Source organism: Bidens hawaiensis, unplaced genomic scaffold, assembly GCF_021521415.1.
Source record: "Bidens hawaiensis isolate Kalapana, Puna unplaced genomic scaffold, B.hawaiensis_p1.1 tig00071875_1, whole genome shotgun sequence".
In the NCBI taxonomy this organism is placed as follows: domain Eukaryota; kingdom Viridiplantae; phylum Streptophyta; class Magnoliopsida; order Asterales; family Asteraceae; genus Bidens; species Bidens hawaiensis.
Window position 1 is genome coordinate 1 of NW_027502573.1, and position 14,529 is coordinate 14,529.

A 14,529-nucleotide genomic window follows, 5' to 3' on the forward strand; every position below is an offset into this window, starting at 1 on the left:
TTCCTGTTTAACAACCCTGCTGCAAAGTACGATGCCTAGATCAAGTTAGTTACTGTTTCTTTGTTCTACGTTTCATGTGCATGGTTTAATGTTTTTACGTATACTTTCGTTCGGAATTAATTTTCTTCCTTTTATTTCATTTTTATACGAGTTTTTTTCTGGTGTTGGTGGTCATTGAAGGCGATATTGCATGGGTTCTACCCAGTTTTTTCATAACCGTATTAGACAGCGAACCGGACATGCAACAGGTTCACAGGTTTAACCGGTTGGGGCTGGCCGAACAACTTTGGCCTAAAAAGTGACGGTTACGACTGTAAAAAGATTTTTTCAAAAATAATTTTTTTATAGTAAATCGGTTCAATCGATCCAGTTTTCCGGTTGGATCAACGAACTGCTTCAGACTGGAGGGTTTTTCTAGAAGCCAAGCAAATTGCATAGAACCGGATCGACCAGTGGACGGAACCTTGGTTGGACCGGTATTAACAACATTGGTTTCATCTATCACGGTTTTACGCGCCCGCCGCAACGCGGGGCTTAATGCTAGTTGTGTAACATTTGGGATCTTCCAATTGAGAGCGTTGTTTTTTTTTATATTTTTAACGAACGAATATAAACAAACACGAACATTTTGATTTTTTTAAACGAACAAACATGAACACAAATATTATTAACTCAAAATAAAAAAGAGAAAGACAAAAATACCCCTAAACTAACGGCATAGCTGGATGCCGTTAGACGAATGGGACGTAATTGGCTAATATTTAAAACTATGAGAACTAAATTGACAAAATTTCAAACTTTGGATTGAAGTGGCGAAAGTAGCAAACCACAAGGACGAAAATGACCATTAATTCATTCAATAATTTGTATATTTATACCGTTTCTCATTCCACCATTTATACATATTTTTTCTGCATCTTGTGGTTTTGCCGAGAATAAGGTAAAGAATTCTTATGATATCTACATATATATATAACGTTTGAAATATTTTTCATCCGTGTGTAACACGGGCCAGTATCCAGCTATTATATAAAATAATTAGAATCATATAAAATCAATATATAAAAAGTGTGCCTCCGCTCCCATCGATCATTAAAAAAATCTACCGATCATGACAATAACGGTGCCTTAATCACACTGTCACTTTCCATCATGAAACTGTATCCGGTTTCTTTCACTCTACTATATAAAAATATAAAACCAATTTACATGTCTAATATAAACCCATTTTTTATGTTTGGAGATATGCTCAGGTAAAAGAAAATAATAAAGATAGTGATGACTTGTAATATTGAATTTAGTTTGTTAATTTCCATAAAATAAAGAACACAGATGAATTTGGAAATCTAAATAATACCTCATTCATGGATAATAATTCTCTATTAACTTAATATTCACACTCATGACTTTAACTCCTTGTTATAGGCTTCACTCAATTTTACTCATTATAAAGGAAATATCCGTTTCCCCAATTCCTTTAAAATCATTTTTGTGTAGACAAAATCGAGTGGGAATTAAACATAAATATAGAAAGATTATGCGAGTAAGATTGACACTGAAGTGTGAAGTGTCATCGGTTAAATTATCGGTAGGAATTATTTCTACCAACTCATAGATTTATTATAAACTAGTTACTAATAAAGACATTCTATGCAAAAGAAGCCTTTAACTAGGTGACTATCATCATCTCAACACCCTTCAAAGCAACCATCTTCTGACAAACAATCATCACCCACCACCCTACAAAATACCCCCCCCCCCCCCCCACCCCCAACCCACTTTCTCTATAACTCTTATCTTCAATTCCACAAACACATTGCATGAAACCCCTTTAACCATCCAATTGACTCTTTAGAAACCATAAAGTTTCCCCAAATAAACCCAAACCAAGAACAACTTTCAAGATTTGTTTTCTAGATCCAACCCCTTTTGAAAGAAACCAAGAAAATATATATCTCAAGTTTTGCTTCCTTGATCTAACCTCATATATATATGGTTCCTTACCCAAACCACACAAATGTTGAAGAAAGACTAGGCAACCTTAAGATTATTGAGATCTAATCATCTTTCTCTCACTTGGATGATCCTTGTGTTCGTAACATTACTATTCATATCAGTACTAACCGAAGGTCAGGGGATCAAATCCACAAGACTCCTTGATCTCGTGATCCGAGATTACACATTCAAGTCATTCAACAAGTACTTCAAAACAGGCAGACCCTACAACATCAATCTTCCATCAAATCTCTCAGGCATCACAGTTTACACGTCAAGATTCCGATGTGGGAGCCTCAAGAGGTATGGCGCAACGATCAACGAATTTTACTTGAAAGTCGGTGTGGATGTCCATCCTTGTATAGAAAGAATCCTTATAGTATCATAAAACCTAGGTAACAATTGGTCAAACATATACTATGATAACTATGATGCATTACTAGGTTATCAACTTGTGTCACCCGTACTAGGTTTACTAGCTTATAACTCAGGTGACGACACGAATTTTAACACACAGTTTGAGGTTAAAATTCGGTCACCGAATAAGGAAGGTATTAAAATAGATTTTAGTAATTATACAACGAATGGAAGCTCAACATTAGACGGTAGGATAAAGATGTGTGCAACATTTGAAGGAGATGGGAAGGTGAGACTAGACAAAGAGGTTGCACCCAATATTTGTGGTGCCACAAGCCATGGGCATTTTGGTTTGGTGGTGCAGTCCCCTTTGTTGCCGGTGAGGAAGAAGATAAGGCGGTGGACGGTGGCTTTTGCTTGCTCGGTTGGTGCCGCAATTGCGGTTTTTCTAGTGGGATTGCTTTTGATTGCCATGTTTGTGAAGGTAAAGAAGAAAGAAAGATTAGAGGAAATGGAGGAGGCATAATTTTTATCTCTATTAAAATTGCTCGAACAACATTCTGAATAAAGACTCGTGGGTTTGGCCTTTCGAGGAACATAAGGGGTTTGTGGTTAAACAAATTAGGAAATCGAGTGAAAAGAAAATCCTTCCGGAAGTGGCATGGCAAACTAAAATAAATGTGCTCCAAAAAAAGTAAGCATTTTTGTTTGGAGATTGTTTTTTAATAGACTTCCCACCAGAGTTAATCTAGGAAATATAGGGTTGGATGTTCCATTTATAATGTACTTTTGTTTGATTGATGCGGAAATGGTGAACCACCTTTTCAACTAATGTGGAGTGAAATTGGCAACTTGGAATCCGGTTTGTGCTTAGCTTCAATTAACAAATCCGAATTAAGTGGATCGTAATACATTTTATAATTGGTTTGATCAATGTTATCTTTCTAAACAAAAGAAATGGAATGAATCATGTTTACAGAGTTTCTACCTAAACTATATTTATGATTCACTCGCAAGCTGCGATTTGACTTGATAATCCCCCCCCCCCCCCGCCACAACATTAATCTCTTGTGCCATGCATGGATATGTTGCGCTAATTTCAAAAGGACCATGAAGAATATAGCGGAGAATCGATTGGCTGCACCAATTAAAATCTGTCTTGTCTTTTTGAAACTAACGATACGCTAACTATATGCTAAAGGTCATTTGTCAGATCCTGAATACTCGAAAATTATTAAAAGTGATATGGTGTTTTTGATAAATTTCAATTTTAAAAACATTTGCTAAAGTAGGCTAAGATTTCTTTTTTAAAATTTAGAGAACAAAGATCAAATTAAAATTTGGAGATTACTTAACCTAAAAGAGTACAAAAAACAAAGTTGAGACTAGACCTTTACGTTTCATAGCAAATTAAAAGATATTGATGATCGTTAGATCATAGCTATCTAGGGGTTGGGGCGCCTAACCTTTGTTGTAGTGGAGGTCACAATTTTGGTTGATTCTATAGAAGTCATTTGTTTTTAATTATATATTTTATAGTTAAGTATTTGGGAGGGAGGGAGGGAGGGATGGTTTTATTAGGTTCAAGTCCTATAGACGATCTAAAAAAAATTCGTCATTTAAAACAGAAAAAGAATTGTGTTTTGCTTATAGTGCAATTGTTTCGGAATTCAATAAAATAATATTACAATCTCATTTCTAGTATTTTTGGTTTGTAGAATTTGTTGAAATCGGAATCTAACATTCATTCATAAAGTTGGAATTTGAATTAATTCACTTAAATACCATGACGAATAGAAATCTCTGACCACTCACCGCTATATAAGCATAATTACATAACGACGATAATCATTGTTAACAAGAATCAAGGTTCATTTTACCATTTTATACAAAGACCCTACACAGATAAGAATTGATTAACCTCAAGAAAATCTAGGCAATTGCGTGCAGTACTCTTATGACCTTACGAATTCACCTACGAGCAGTTACCTTGATAATCCCTCGATGAAAATAGTTACATATGATAACCATCCGCGAAGGAGTGTCGATAATACAAGCATGGGTAATCTGTATACATATGAAACATCTTTTTGGTTAGACTATTGGATAGGAAGGGAGCCTTTATTTATTCGAATTTTGTTACTATTTTCTTTAGAGAGCTTAAAATTAATATAATAGGTTACAGAAGAGGGGCATTTGATATGATTCGTCCGATAAGATCCAAGATTGAGTATTGGTCGTTTGATAATAATGGATTAAAAAGCGGCTACTTTTCATCATATGTAACTACCCCACTACACATGTTAAATACCCCACTACACCTATTTACATGGGTAATCACCCACTATTAGACATATTTATATAAAATTTGAAGCTTTCTTTATACATACATCAACCATCGCACAAAACATGGAAGAAAACCAAAGTGATAAACATGTCCAAGTAAGGTGCAATACATACGTAAGTTGCTTTTGTATTACCTTCATCATTTAATTATATTGTTTGAAAGATGATTATGTTGTATTTTTAATTGCAATGATAATGTACACTTATATATTTTCTTTTGTTGCTTGTGATCTTGCTTATTTTCAGACATTTTGTGAGAGTGTTGAAGTTGTATCATCCGGATCCTACAGTCCGTACAAATCACAACTTTCTCGTGAGTTCAACGACGAGGTAGTTTGCATGAAGTTCTTCTATTTGACTTTTAATGTATTTATGTCTTATTGAGTTTATGAATTTCCAACAAACAAGTTTTTATGGAAATGAAATGTAAAGAAGAAAAAGAATCGGAGCCTTGCTAGAATGGAAATGGAAAGATGTTGTCGAAATCAGCAGTTCTAAGGAATCAATTGAGTTTGTTGATATGACTGTCGATGATACCATCCCGTCTGATTATGATTCAGCACCCTCCGAAGATGCAACTGCCGACACGGCTGATTCGCTAGAGAGTTTCTACAAAGGACTAAACATTCGAAAAGTTTTCATTAACCGCCACTATCGTGTTGTCAAGCTTTAAGTTGTTGCTTTATAGTTTATTTTTTGGTATGTTGTTTTGTGTTTTTTTGTTGGCTTCTTTAGTTGTCTTATGTTTATGATACAAAATTTAATTTATAAGTTAATATTTTGTGTTTTAGCTAGAAGAATACACCCAATTGCATGTGCGGATAAGGTGTTCATACTTTTGCTCATGAAAGTAGAATCCATCAAGATAGAATGTTAAACATAACATTTAAAATATCTTTTAAAAATATTGAAATGGATCTAATGAATGTGGTCTTAGACTTGAAATGTTAGATATCAGATGTACCTAGAAAGTTACATGAATGTTTTTTGTTGTTTTATGTTACTTTCAATAAAAATGTTCATTTTTTGCTCAAATGAGTTATATTATTATATAAAGATATATTATTTTTTATTTTGGTTTTGAATGTAAAGAAAGTTATGTTAGATATTAAACTTCTTAGCTACCGGATGAGCATAAAACAAGAGTTGGTTACTGTTTCATATGACCTCAATATTTCATCCAGGTCTGTTATCTATGCTCATTCATGTTACCGGATTAATGTATCCATTACATTTTTGTATTGATGTTCCCGTCCACCGAACGAGAAAATTACTAGTTGTGTTCGGTGACAGATCATTTACTAATGGTGGATGAGGTAATTTTTTTCTGGTGGGGATGGTCAAGGGCACCGGTCTCGAGTGTTGGTTGAGGCCCGAATTAATACATAGTATACTATGAGACAAGTTTTCTATGTATAATTAAATTGAATAATAAAAATTGTTATACACTCTAAAACTAGGAAATAGAATCTCTACTTATCTAACTAATCTAACCTTGGTCAACAAGGAAACAAAATAAACGTGCAAAATAAAACATCATTATTATCACTCTCAATAAATCTCATCAATAGCAAAGTTATAGTAGGATCTGAGAAGAGTAAGATGTAGACAACATTACTTATGCCCCATAGAAATAGAGAGTCTGCTACCGGTGAGACCCCTCACTTGATAGTAGTTTTGCATCTAGCCTTGAACATAAGTCACGTGACACTCAACCATCGGGACATCGATCGATTGGTGCATGTAGTTTTTGTCTTTCAACTGTCAACGCCTCCACATGAAAATAAACCAATCAAGGAATCCTATATTTTTTGTCGTCTCTTAACAACCATTGAACACAGATGTACCGGTCACCTCGTCAACACAAACGATACTACCCCCTTGATAACGGCTGAACCGAAACACCCCTTTGTCTCCGTATTCTGCTGTTGTTGGTCACTCGGTTGCATTTACAGCCTTTCTTTCACGCTTTCCTTCCACCAACCGAGGTGGCTGCCTCCCGCGATACGAGCCCTAGGCTCTTATACTATCTAACACACATCGGCTCTTTTCATTTTTGTAGTGTGGTAGACAAATCAGCCGAAGGTCTATTCGTGTCTTGTCAGCTTGCTCAAACGTTGTGGCAAATTATAGCTCAATGGTGCAAGGTTCTCGACATCTGGGATATAATCGAGATATATAAGTACTCCTCCTTTCCTAGGAGACGGAGGATGCTTTCCAAGCTATTATGTAATTACGCTTTGAAGTTTATGAAAAACTTTATTACATCTCAATTCCAAATTCATTTCCATAAAAGCTCAATACTTACTAAACAAATGCAAAAATCAAAAGCCGCTAGCATTTGAATCTAACAAAATCATAGAATCAAGACCTAGTCTTAGTACAAATAGTAAAAAGTTTGTCTTAGTAAACAAGTTTAAACAAATCCCAACTACATATATCTCAAAGTATGTCATGTGTTTTAAGGTACAGAGTTTGGACCTTGTATCAATAAAAATATACTATATACAAAAGTAAAAGTTTTTAATCTTTAATGATTATCTATACACAGAAACCCCACCAAAAGAATAATATATGATCAAGTTTTTTGTTGCAACCCTAGGAGGGTGGCACCACCACCACCACCACCATCAAGATCATCTGGATTCTTCAAGAGATCATGAGACCAAGGGATTGAACTCATGGGTGGGAAACAACATGAACATTCTTCTACACAAGGCCTTGGTATCTCCCACTTGCTTGATTCATCTTCACCAGTGGTGGGTCCAGGTAAAGACAATGACGTGGACAAGGGTCCCACTGCCTCCTTAAGTGGGCCCCAACATTCCACCCTGTTGAATTCTTGAATGTTTGAGTGAAAGTAAACCCAAGCGGAAGCTTCTTGTAACTCTGGATAGTTTTTTTAATAAATTCACATCTCCATGAGCAAATGCCTTCAATACCTAATGAGTAAAAGTGTTTACTTTCAAGCTATTAATTTGTTAATATATATACGGTAATTTTTTGTACATTACTTACACTTACGTATTACACATGTGTAAAAAAATTCAAAAAATAAAATAGTTACGTTGAGTTCTTTCGAGTTCTTAAAACTCAAAGCGGTTCTCAAAAGAAATCAATCATATATATATATATATATATATCTTTAGTATTATTGTAAAAGGTTACTAGTTAATTAGTTACCAGAGGGAGTTCTTTGGTGAAGATGAAGAACCTAAGGCGAGCACATAAGTCAAGAAGAAAATGACCACCACTTATGTGACAATGAACATGAAGACATGTTCCCTTTTACTTTCCTCCATTCGGCAACCACTTCATCTCTATATAACTTATTATACCAACCTTGTAACTGTAACATAAATATGCTACAAATTCTAAGAATACGTGTATATAATGATTTCAGAACCAATTTTAACATTTTTAGAGTTTTACTATATAGCATTTAAATTGTAGTGTGTATGTGGATATTAATAATATTTAGATATGAGAATAGTATGACAGCTAGCATGTACATCCAATACTGTCTTTTTCTTATAGAAAACTAATACTGCTTACCTAATTGGTTACCAAAAAAAAATAGGTGACACTCTTTTTAAATATTTACACACCCTTTTAACACACATATTATCTCTACATATACACTCTATAAAGGGTGTATGAATAACACATCCCAAAAAATATATATAATAGCACATTTTTAACATTTTAAAATTTAATAGCAAAATGATTGATTTCATATCTCGTATTATTAATCAATTCAAAAACAAATTTACCTGATTAATATTTATCGTTTACATGCTTATTATTCTGTTGAGATGAAATTGAAAATCTTGAATAAGTCTTGATGTTTAGTCCTATACATAATAATAATCTAAAAGGTCTTTTGTATAATAATAAATTAATAATAACTATCATTAATTATTGCTATTATTGATCAACAATTAAAAATTAGCACACTTATAGAGTACCTATTATTGATCATAAAAACTATCATTAACTATTGCTATTATTGATCAATATACTAAACTTCATACGCCATTTTTCGTTGGAAAGTGTAGGAAATCATCTTTTCCAACACATTTCTAACAAAAATGGGTTTGTAGGAAAAAGCCCCGTGAAAAATATTTTTTTCGCAATTCCAACACACTTTCCAACAAAAATATGTCTTGGAAGTTTCCAACGCATTTCTGACACAAATAACAAAAACTTTGGTTTTCACTTTCCTACTCATTTCCTTCATATGTTAAATTATTTTCTTACACATTACCTATGAAAGTAAAAATTGTAATTGGATCCTTTTATTTAATATATGAAAAAAAAACTCACAATAACGATTGAAATTTTACCCATAATTTAAATTATATGTTAGATAAAAAAAAGTACTTATAGATAATTCCAATAAATTATATATACAACCAATTAATACTATAATCGAATAATAATAATAAAAGACTCTTAACAAATCAGACAATCGGCCGATCTGGAGGAACTCAAAAACTAGAGCAAGTGAGAGATATATAGAATTAAACAAAAAATAATAATAAAAACTTGAACAATAATAATAAAATTCTATGACCACAAACACCAACATGTTTGCGATGCAAGTGGTCTAACGGTACAATAATACTCATATAATAATTTTTGTGGTTGAGATGTATTTAAAATAACTAAGTGTTGTTTGTTTATATCTGAATAGAACCATTCAGATCTGATTCATTCAGATTTCAGACTGTTTGGTTTTAAACAAAAAAAACATCTAAATGGTTTAACTTAGATCGGAATCATTCAGACTCATTGTTGTTGCTGAATTGGATTGAGGCTCATTCAAAACAATTACCCAACAACAAATTACCTGAGAATTATTGATGGTTTGAGATATAGCAAGAGTTAACTTAGAAGTAATATCACTATGTGTAAGTGTATATGTTCTTGGAAGCTTTCCAGGATGTTTCTTCTCATCAACTCCTAGAAACAAAACCTTCAATTTCGATGCTTCAAAGATCGACGGTCCAAATAATCTTGCAACCTTAAATTAAACAAACAAAAAAAAACACCATCAAAATAAATAAATAAATAATTAACGCCCATAAACAAATACTTACCGGAACTAGAGCTTTATTCTTCTTCAACTTTCTTCTTTCGTTGGTTAAAAATAGATTGTTTTGATAAGGAGTTGAAGTGGGTAGGATCAAAGAAGCCATGACTTCTTTTATGAATATTAATATTAATATTAGTTTAATAGGATAGTGAGTGCACACAAAACACCAAGAACACACAGTGGAAGTTTGAAGATTGACATAACTTTTTTAAGGAAGATGGCGTGTAGCGGATTGAAGCGTGGCGTTTAAAATAGGGTTCTGTTAAATATACCAAAAAATATACCAAAGTCAAAGACCAAAAGTTATCAGCATTAAACCAAAAGTTGTCAGCATTTAGTTGTCAGCATTTAATGATACACATTTATTATTAGGTGTATCATTTATTCTTTTTTATTAACTTATATATACACATTTTTTATTAACTTTTTATTATTAAGTGTATTATCTATTCTTTTTATTAACTTTTTATTAATTTTTAGGTGTTCGGGTCCCATGAAGAATTGATGAATTGGGTACAAAACTTGGCACGCTCTCTTGGTGTTGTCGTCGTCACTAAAAGATCGAACAAATATCCTAATGGGTTCGTGTATAAAGTTGTAATCATGTGTGATCGTGGCGGAAAATATAAAGTTAAGGATTCAAGTAAAGTTTCTGGCACAAAAAAAACTGACTGCCCATTCGAATTAGAAGGGAAATATTCAATAGAATATAATTCCTGGACGTTAACGATGATATGTGATGAACATAACCATCCGCCTGTACAGCATATGGAAGGCACGTTAGTGAATGCATGCAAAGAAGTTTTCCCGAATGCTACTCAATTACTTTGTAGATGGCACATTAGTCGCAATATATTCAAGAACTGTAGGCAATCTATCAGGTCAGCACGTGATTGGGACAACTTTCTAAAATATTTATAAAGATATGTTTGTCAGGGATGTAAATTCATTGTATCATGACTTGTGTTTTTTTGGGTCACCTTGTCCAGAAGAACACTGGATGAAAATGCCTGAGGCAGGTGTTCTGATTGCCAATAGGTTTGGTGTTATCATCCATTCTTTAAGCATGTCAGGCAGTACCACTATTTTCCCATTTTGGAGTGGTCCAGAAGAAAGTCAACATCACAGAGCTCTTACAATTGCTTTAGTATTTGGTGAGACCCATTATGTCATGGTAGAGTTACAAGGAGAATCCCCAATGCCTGTTATCACGCCTTATTGGAATCTTAACAATATTAGCCGGTCTGCAGTTAGGTGGGAAACAATGTATAAGTCGCGTCTAGAACTGTACAGCCAACTTTATCGTCCTGAAAGTGGGTTTGTGGATTTAAGTGATTAATTATTTTAGTGTTTTTACATTCATAATGAACTTGTATTTTCGTATTTATATATTTGAGTACTTTTTAGAAGACTAGTAATATTCATAATTGTATAATAAAATATTTATTATACTATTATTCATACTAGTATTGCAAAAAACTAATTACAATAGCCTTTAAAAAAACCTAATTAAAAAATAGATATTAGTAGTTTAAATAATTATTATGTAATGATTAGTAGTTATATTTAAATAAAATAGAATAAAAATGATTAGTAGTAGATTAATAGGGTTGACTTGGTATACCAAATAAAAACTTTTGGTATATTTAAAGCCCCCCTTAAAATAAGGTTGGCTAAATGTTCGGTGAAGTGACGTGTGTACATGGACGAGGATTCACCACGTTACTAAATGGGGTCACTCAGTCTATTGTGATATGTTACAAAGTTAACTAATATTTTGGATATTTGTGTTTTCAGTCGGTCAAGTTTATGGGATTATCACGACTGACCGCCAAATTTATTGAATGAATATAATGGTTGTATTATATAATATAGAGAAAATATTGAATATAATAATTGCTTAACGTAAAAAATACAAGAATACTTATATTTCATGAAATCACATTACAAAATCTCGAAATCTTCAGTACATATCCAATTAATCATTAGTTCACCGAAACAAACAGTTTGGGATCGTTCATCGATCAATCTTTTACTTTTCTACACGAAAACCGCTTTTGAGTGTTTTAGGTTTTTGTCTGAGCTTTTTAGTTTTGACTGAGCGTTTTAGTATTTTTATTTTTTGCCTTTAAACGTGCGTTAAAGCATTGTTGTACAGTATCTCGACCCAAATAATATATATGTTATTTAGTTTATAATAATTATAGATACATGTGCAAACCTTTATTAGAATGGAAACTCGCGTAAGCCTAGAGGTGTAACTACTGGTTAATCAAATTTGGAGCATCAGTTATTAAACATAACCGATTATTATCAATAATTGATTACGGTTCATAACCGCTACTTATGTGAAAATCCCTAATAGGTCTCTAACCTATGGTTACTATTGATTATAAATTGGTTTGTGCTATACGTGTTATAAATCGGTTTTAGTTTTGATCCAGTTAGCCAGATAAAATTTGCGACCCTGCAATTTTTTTTAATAATTACTTATTAGGGTTGATAACAATGTTGCTAGTTTTATAAGTTACTACCGAATTTCATGGTTCAAGATACTGATGTATTACTCGTACGTTACGGCGGGAAGTCGGTCGGTATTAATTCGGTCCGTTATGATAACGTCATTCGCTAAAGTAAACGATGTTTGTAACATGTCTAGCTTAGCATTTCAAGAATACTATAACTAAAATTTTGCACTTTAAAAAATTGAAAATTTTACTCACTCGTCGAAAATAAATGAAAATTTACAGACGCTAAAAGTTTTGGTTTCTTCGTTGCGTATGGTTCTCAATAGTAACTAGATTTGGATGTTTGTTAGTTGAGCGACAAGCACGTTAAATATGTTATTATTATATTCATGAGGATGCATGTAAATATAGTCTTGAGGATGAATACCAGAACGTAATAAATAATTGAGGGACCTTTTGGCAATTAGCCTTTACTTTTGTCAATAGAGTCGTGGACGCAAAGTAAGGAAACATTTATCGGTTATTGAGACGTTTGTACTATCCAACAATTGGCATAATGTAGGTCCCGTTGTTAATGCAAAAGTAGAAGAAAAGTATTTATACCTTTGAAGTTAATCGTTAAACTACCCAATTGGTAACAATTTAATAAATAAAACTATATAAGAAATAATAACGGTAGATAGTTTTACTAATAAATATTGTTGTTGACCATAGGTTAAGCAACCCAGATAAAATTTATGATGCCAAAACTCAAAAAGAAACCTTGTATAAACTTTAATCCAATGCTTAGTAGTTTGGTTTTTCTATAAAGTAAAAAAGTTAAGCCGGTGTTATATTATTGTTTCACTAGGTTATAAGTAAATTAAACATAATATAATTAGCTTGTTCAATTTTTCATCCAGTTATGCAATTTATTTATGAGAAGGGTCGTTATACTTAAACACCACTCTATGGAGTATTAACAACTTTATACGATTTGTATAGCAGCTATACGAGTCGTATAGTCCTCACATAACTAACTAATGTATGAATGACAGCTTTTCCAGCCTATATGGGTCGTATAGACTTTAAACACCTGACACTCTCCAACACAAAATGACAAAATTTTGCATCTATACGGCTCGTATAGCCTTTATACGAGCCGTATAGGCGCATATGGTGTCTAAATAACCTATATGGTGTGGGAATAACTTACGCCTATGAAAATTAGATAGGAAAAGATGGATAAGCCATGTTAGTCTATAGATGTAGTAATAAGTAGGCCATTTGTGCCTCCTTGAGATATTAGAATAGAGAACATATATTTTTAATTATTTGTTGGTTGTATAGGATATTCGGTAGGATAAAGGTTTTGTGGGGAGGTTGTGAAAACGTGTACCGAATACCTGAATTAGTAAGCATTGACCATCTTCGAACCGAAATCGTGTTAAGAGAATATGATATAGTGGACACGCATGTCATTGAATGTTGTTGGCATGCCAGTCGGGTTTAGTGCCACATACCCTAGTGGTGGTGGAGAATCCGAGTGGCACCAACAGATATGCCACCTAAGTTATGGCTCGGTCGACAGTGGTGTTGCCAACCGTGTGATAACAAAGTGGAAGAAGGTGTAGTTGGGTATGAGCTTGGCCAAGCCAACCTAGTTCGAGTACAAACACATTGGAAGTGGCCACCATGCCCAATGAGGGCGGGTCATGCATTGTGAGGCTGAACATGTTTGAGCCATTACGGCCACCTAAGTTATGGCTCACCCCGGTAAAACCCAGTTTGCTCACCCGGCAGAAAGCACGACAGATTTTTAATGCTCTAGAAAAATCAGTCGGAATCAGGATTCAAACCCGAGACACCGGGTCATCCATCATATTCATGGCCATTTGGGCAAGCCCCGCTGGTTGTGGACATGGCGTTGCTAGTAATGGCTTGTTTGCAATTTTGCATATACTAATAAAATTATCTTGTTGGAAAAGGTCCACACCTTAAAGCTTAAAAATTTAACAATTTGAAGTCCAACCAATATCTCCACCGTCAGAAAGATACGAGACTTGCACACTTGACATAATCCGGGCATTATTGGGCCTTTAGCATACTAGGCTAGTTGTTTGAAATTTAATGGCCACATCCCACAGGCCCAAAGCAAAGGTAGGCACTTGTGTCGTGATGTGTGAAAACGGTTAGTTGACAGTTTGAATTTATGTCGAGTCAAAGCGAACTTGATCCAAGCTCAAGCATACTTTTTTAGCATGTTTAACAAACAAGCTCGAGTCC

The 14,529-nt window shown here is 33.7% G+C and overlaps 1 pseudogene across 1 annotated transcript; it reads right to left on the reverse strand.

The window, feature by feature from the left end:
* Window positions 1-7,260: 7,260 nt before the first annotated feature.
* LOC143605896 (protein STAY-GREEN 1, chloroplastic-like) lies at window positions 7,261-10,049 on the reverse strand (annotated as a pseudogene). The gene is made up of 4 exons (XR_013148639.1): window positions 9,801-10,049; window positions 9,551-9,724; window positions 7,882-8,047; window positions 7,261-7,640 (listed from the first exon to the last, which is right to left on the reverse strand). The product of XR_013148639.1 is annotated as a protein STAY-GREEN 1, chloroplastic-like (transcript).
* Window positions 10,050-14,529: the final 4,480 nt, after the last annotated feature.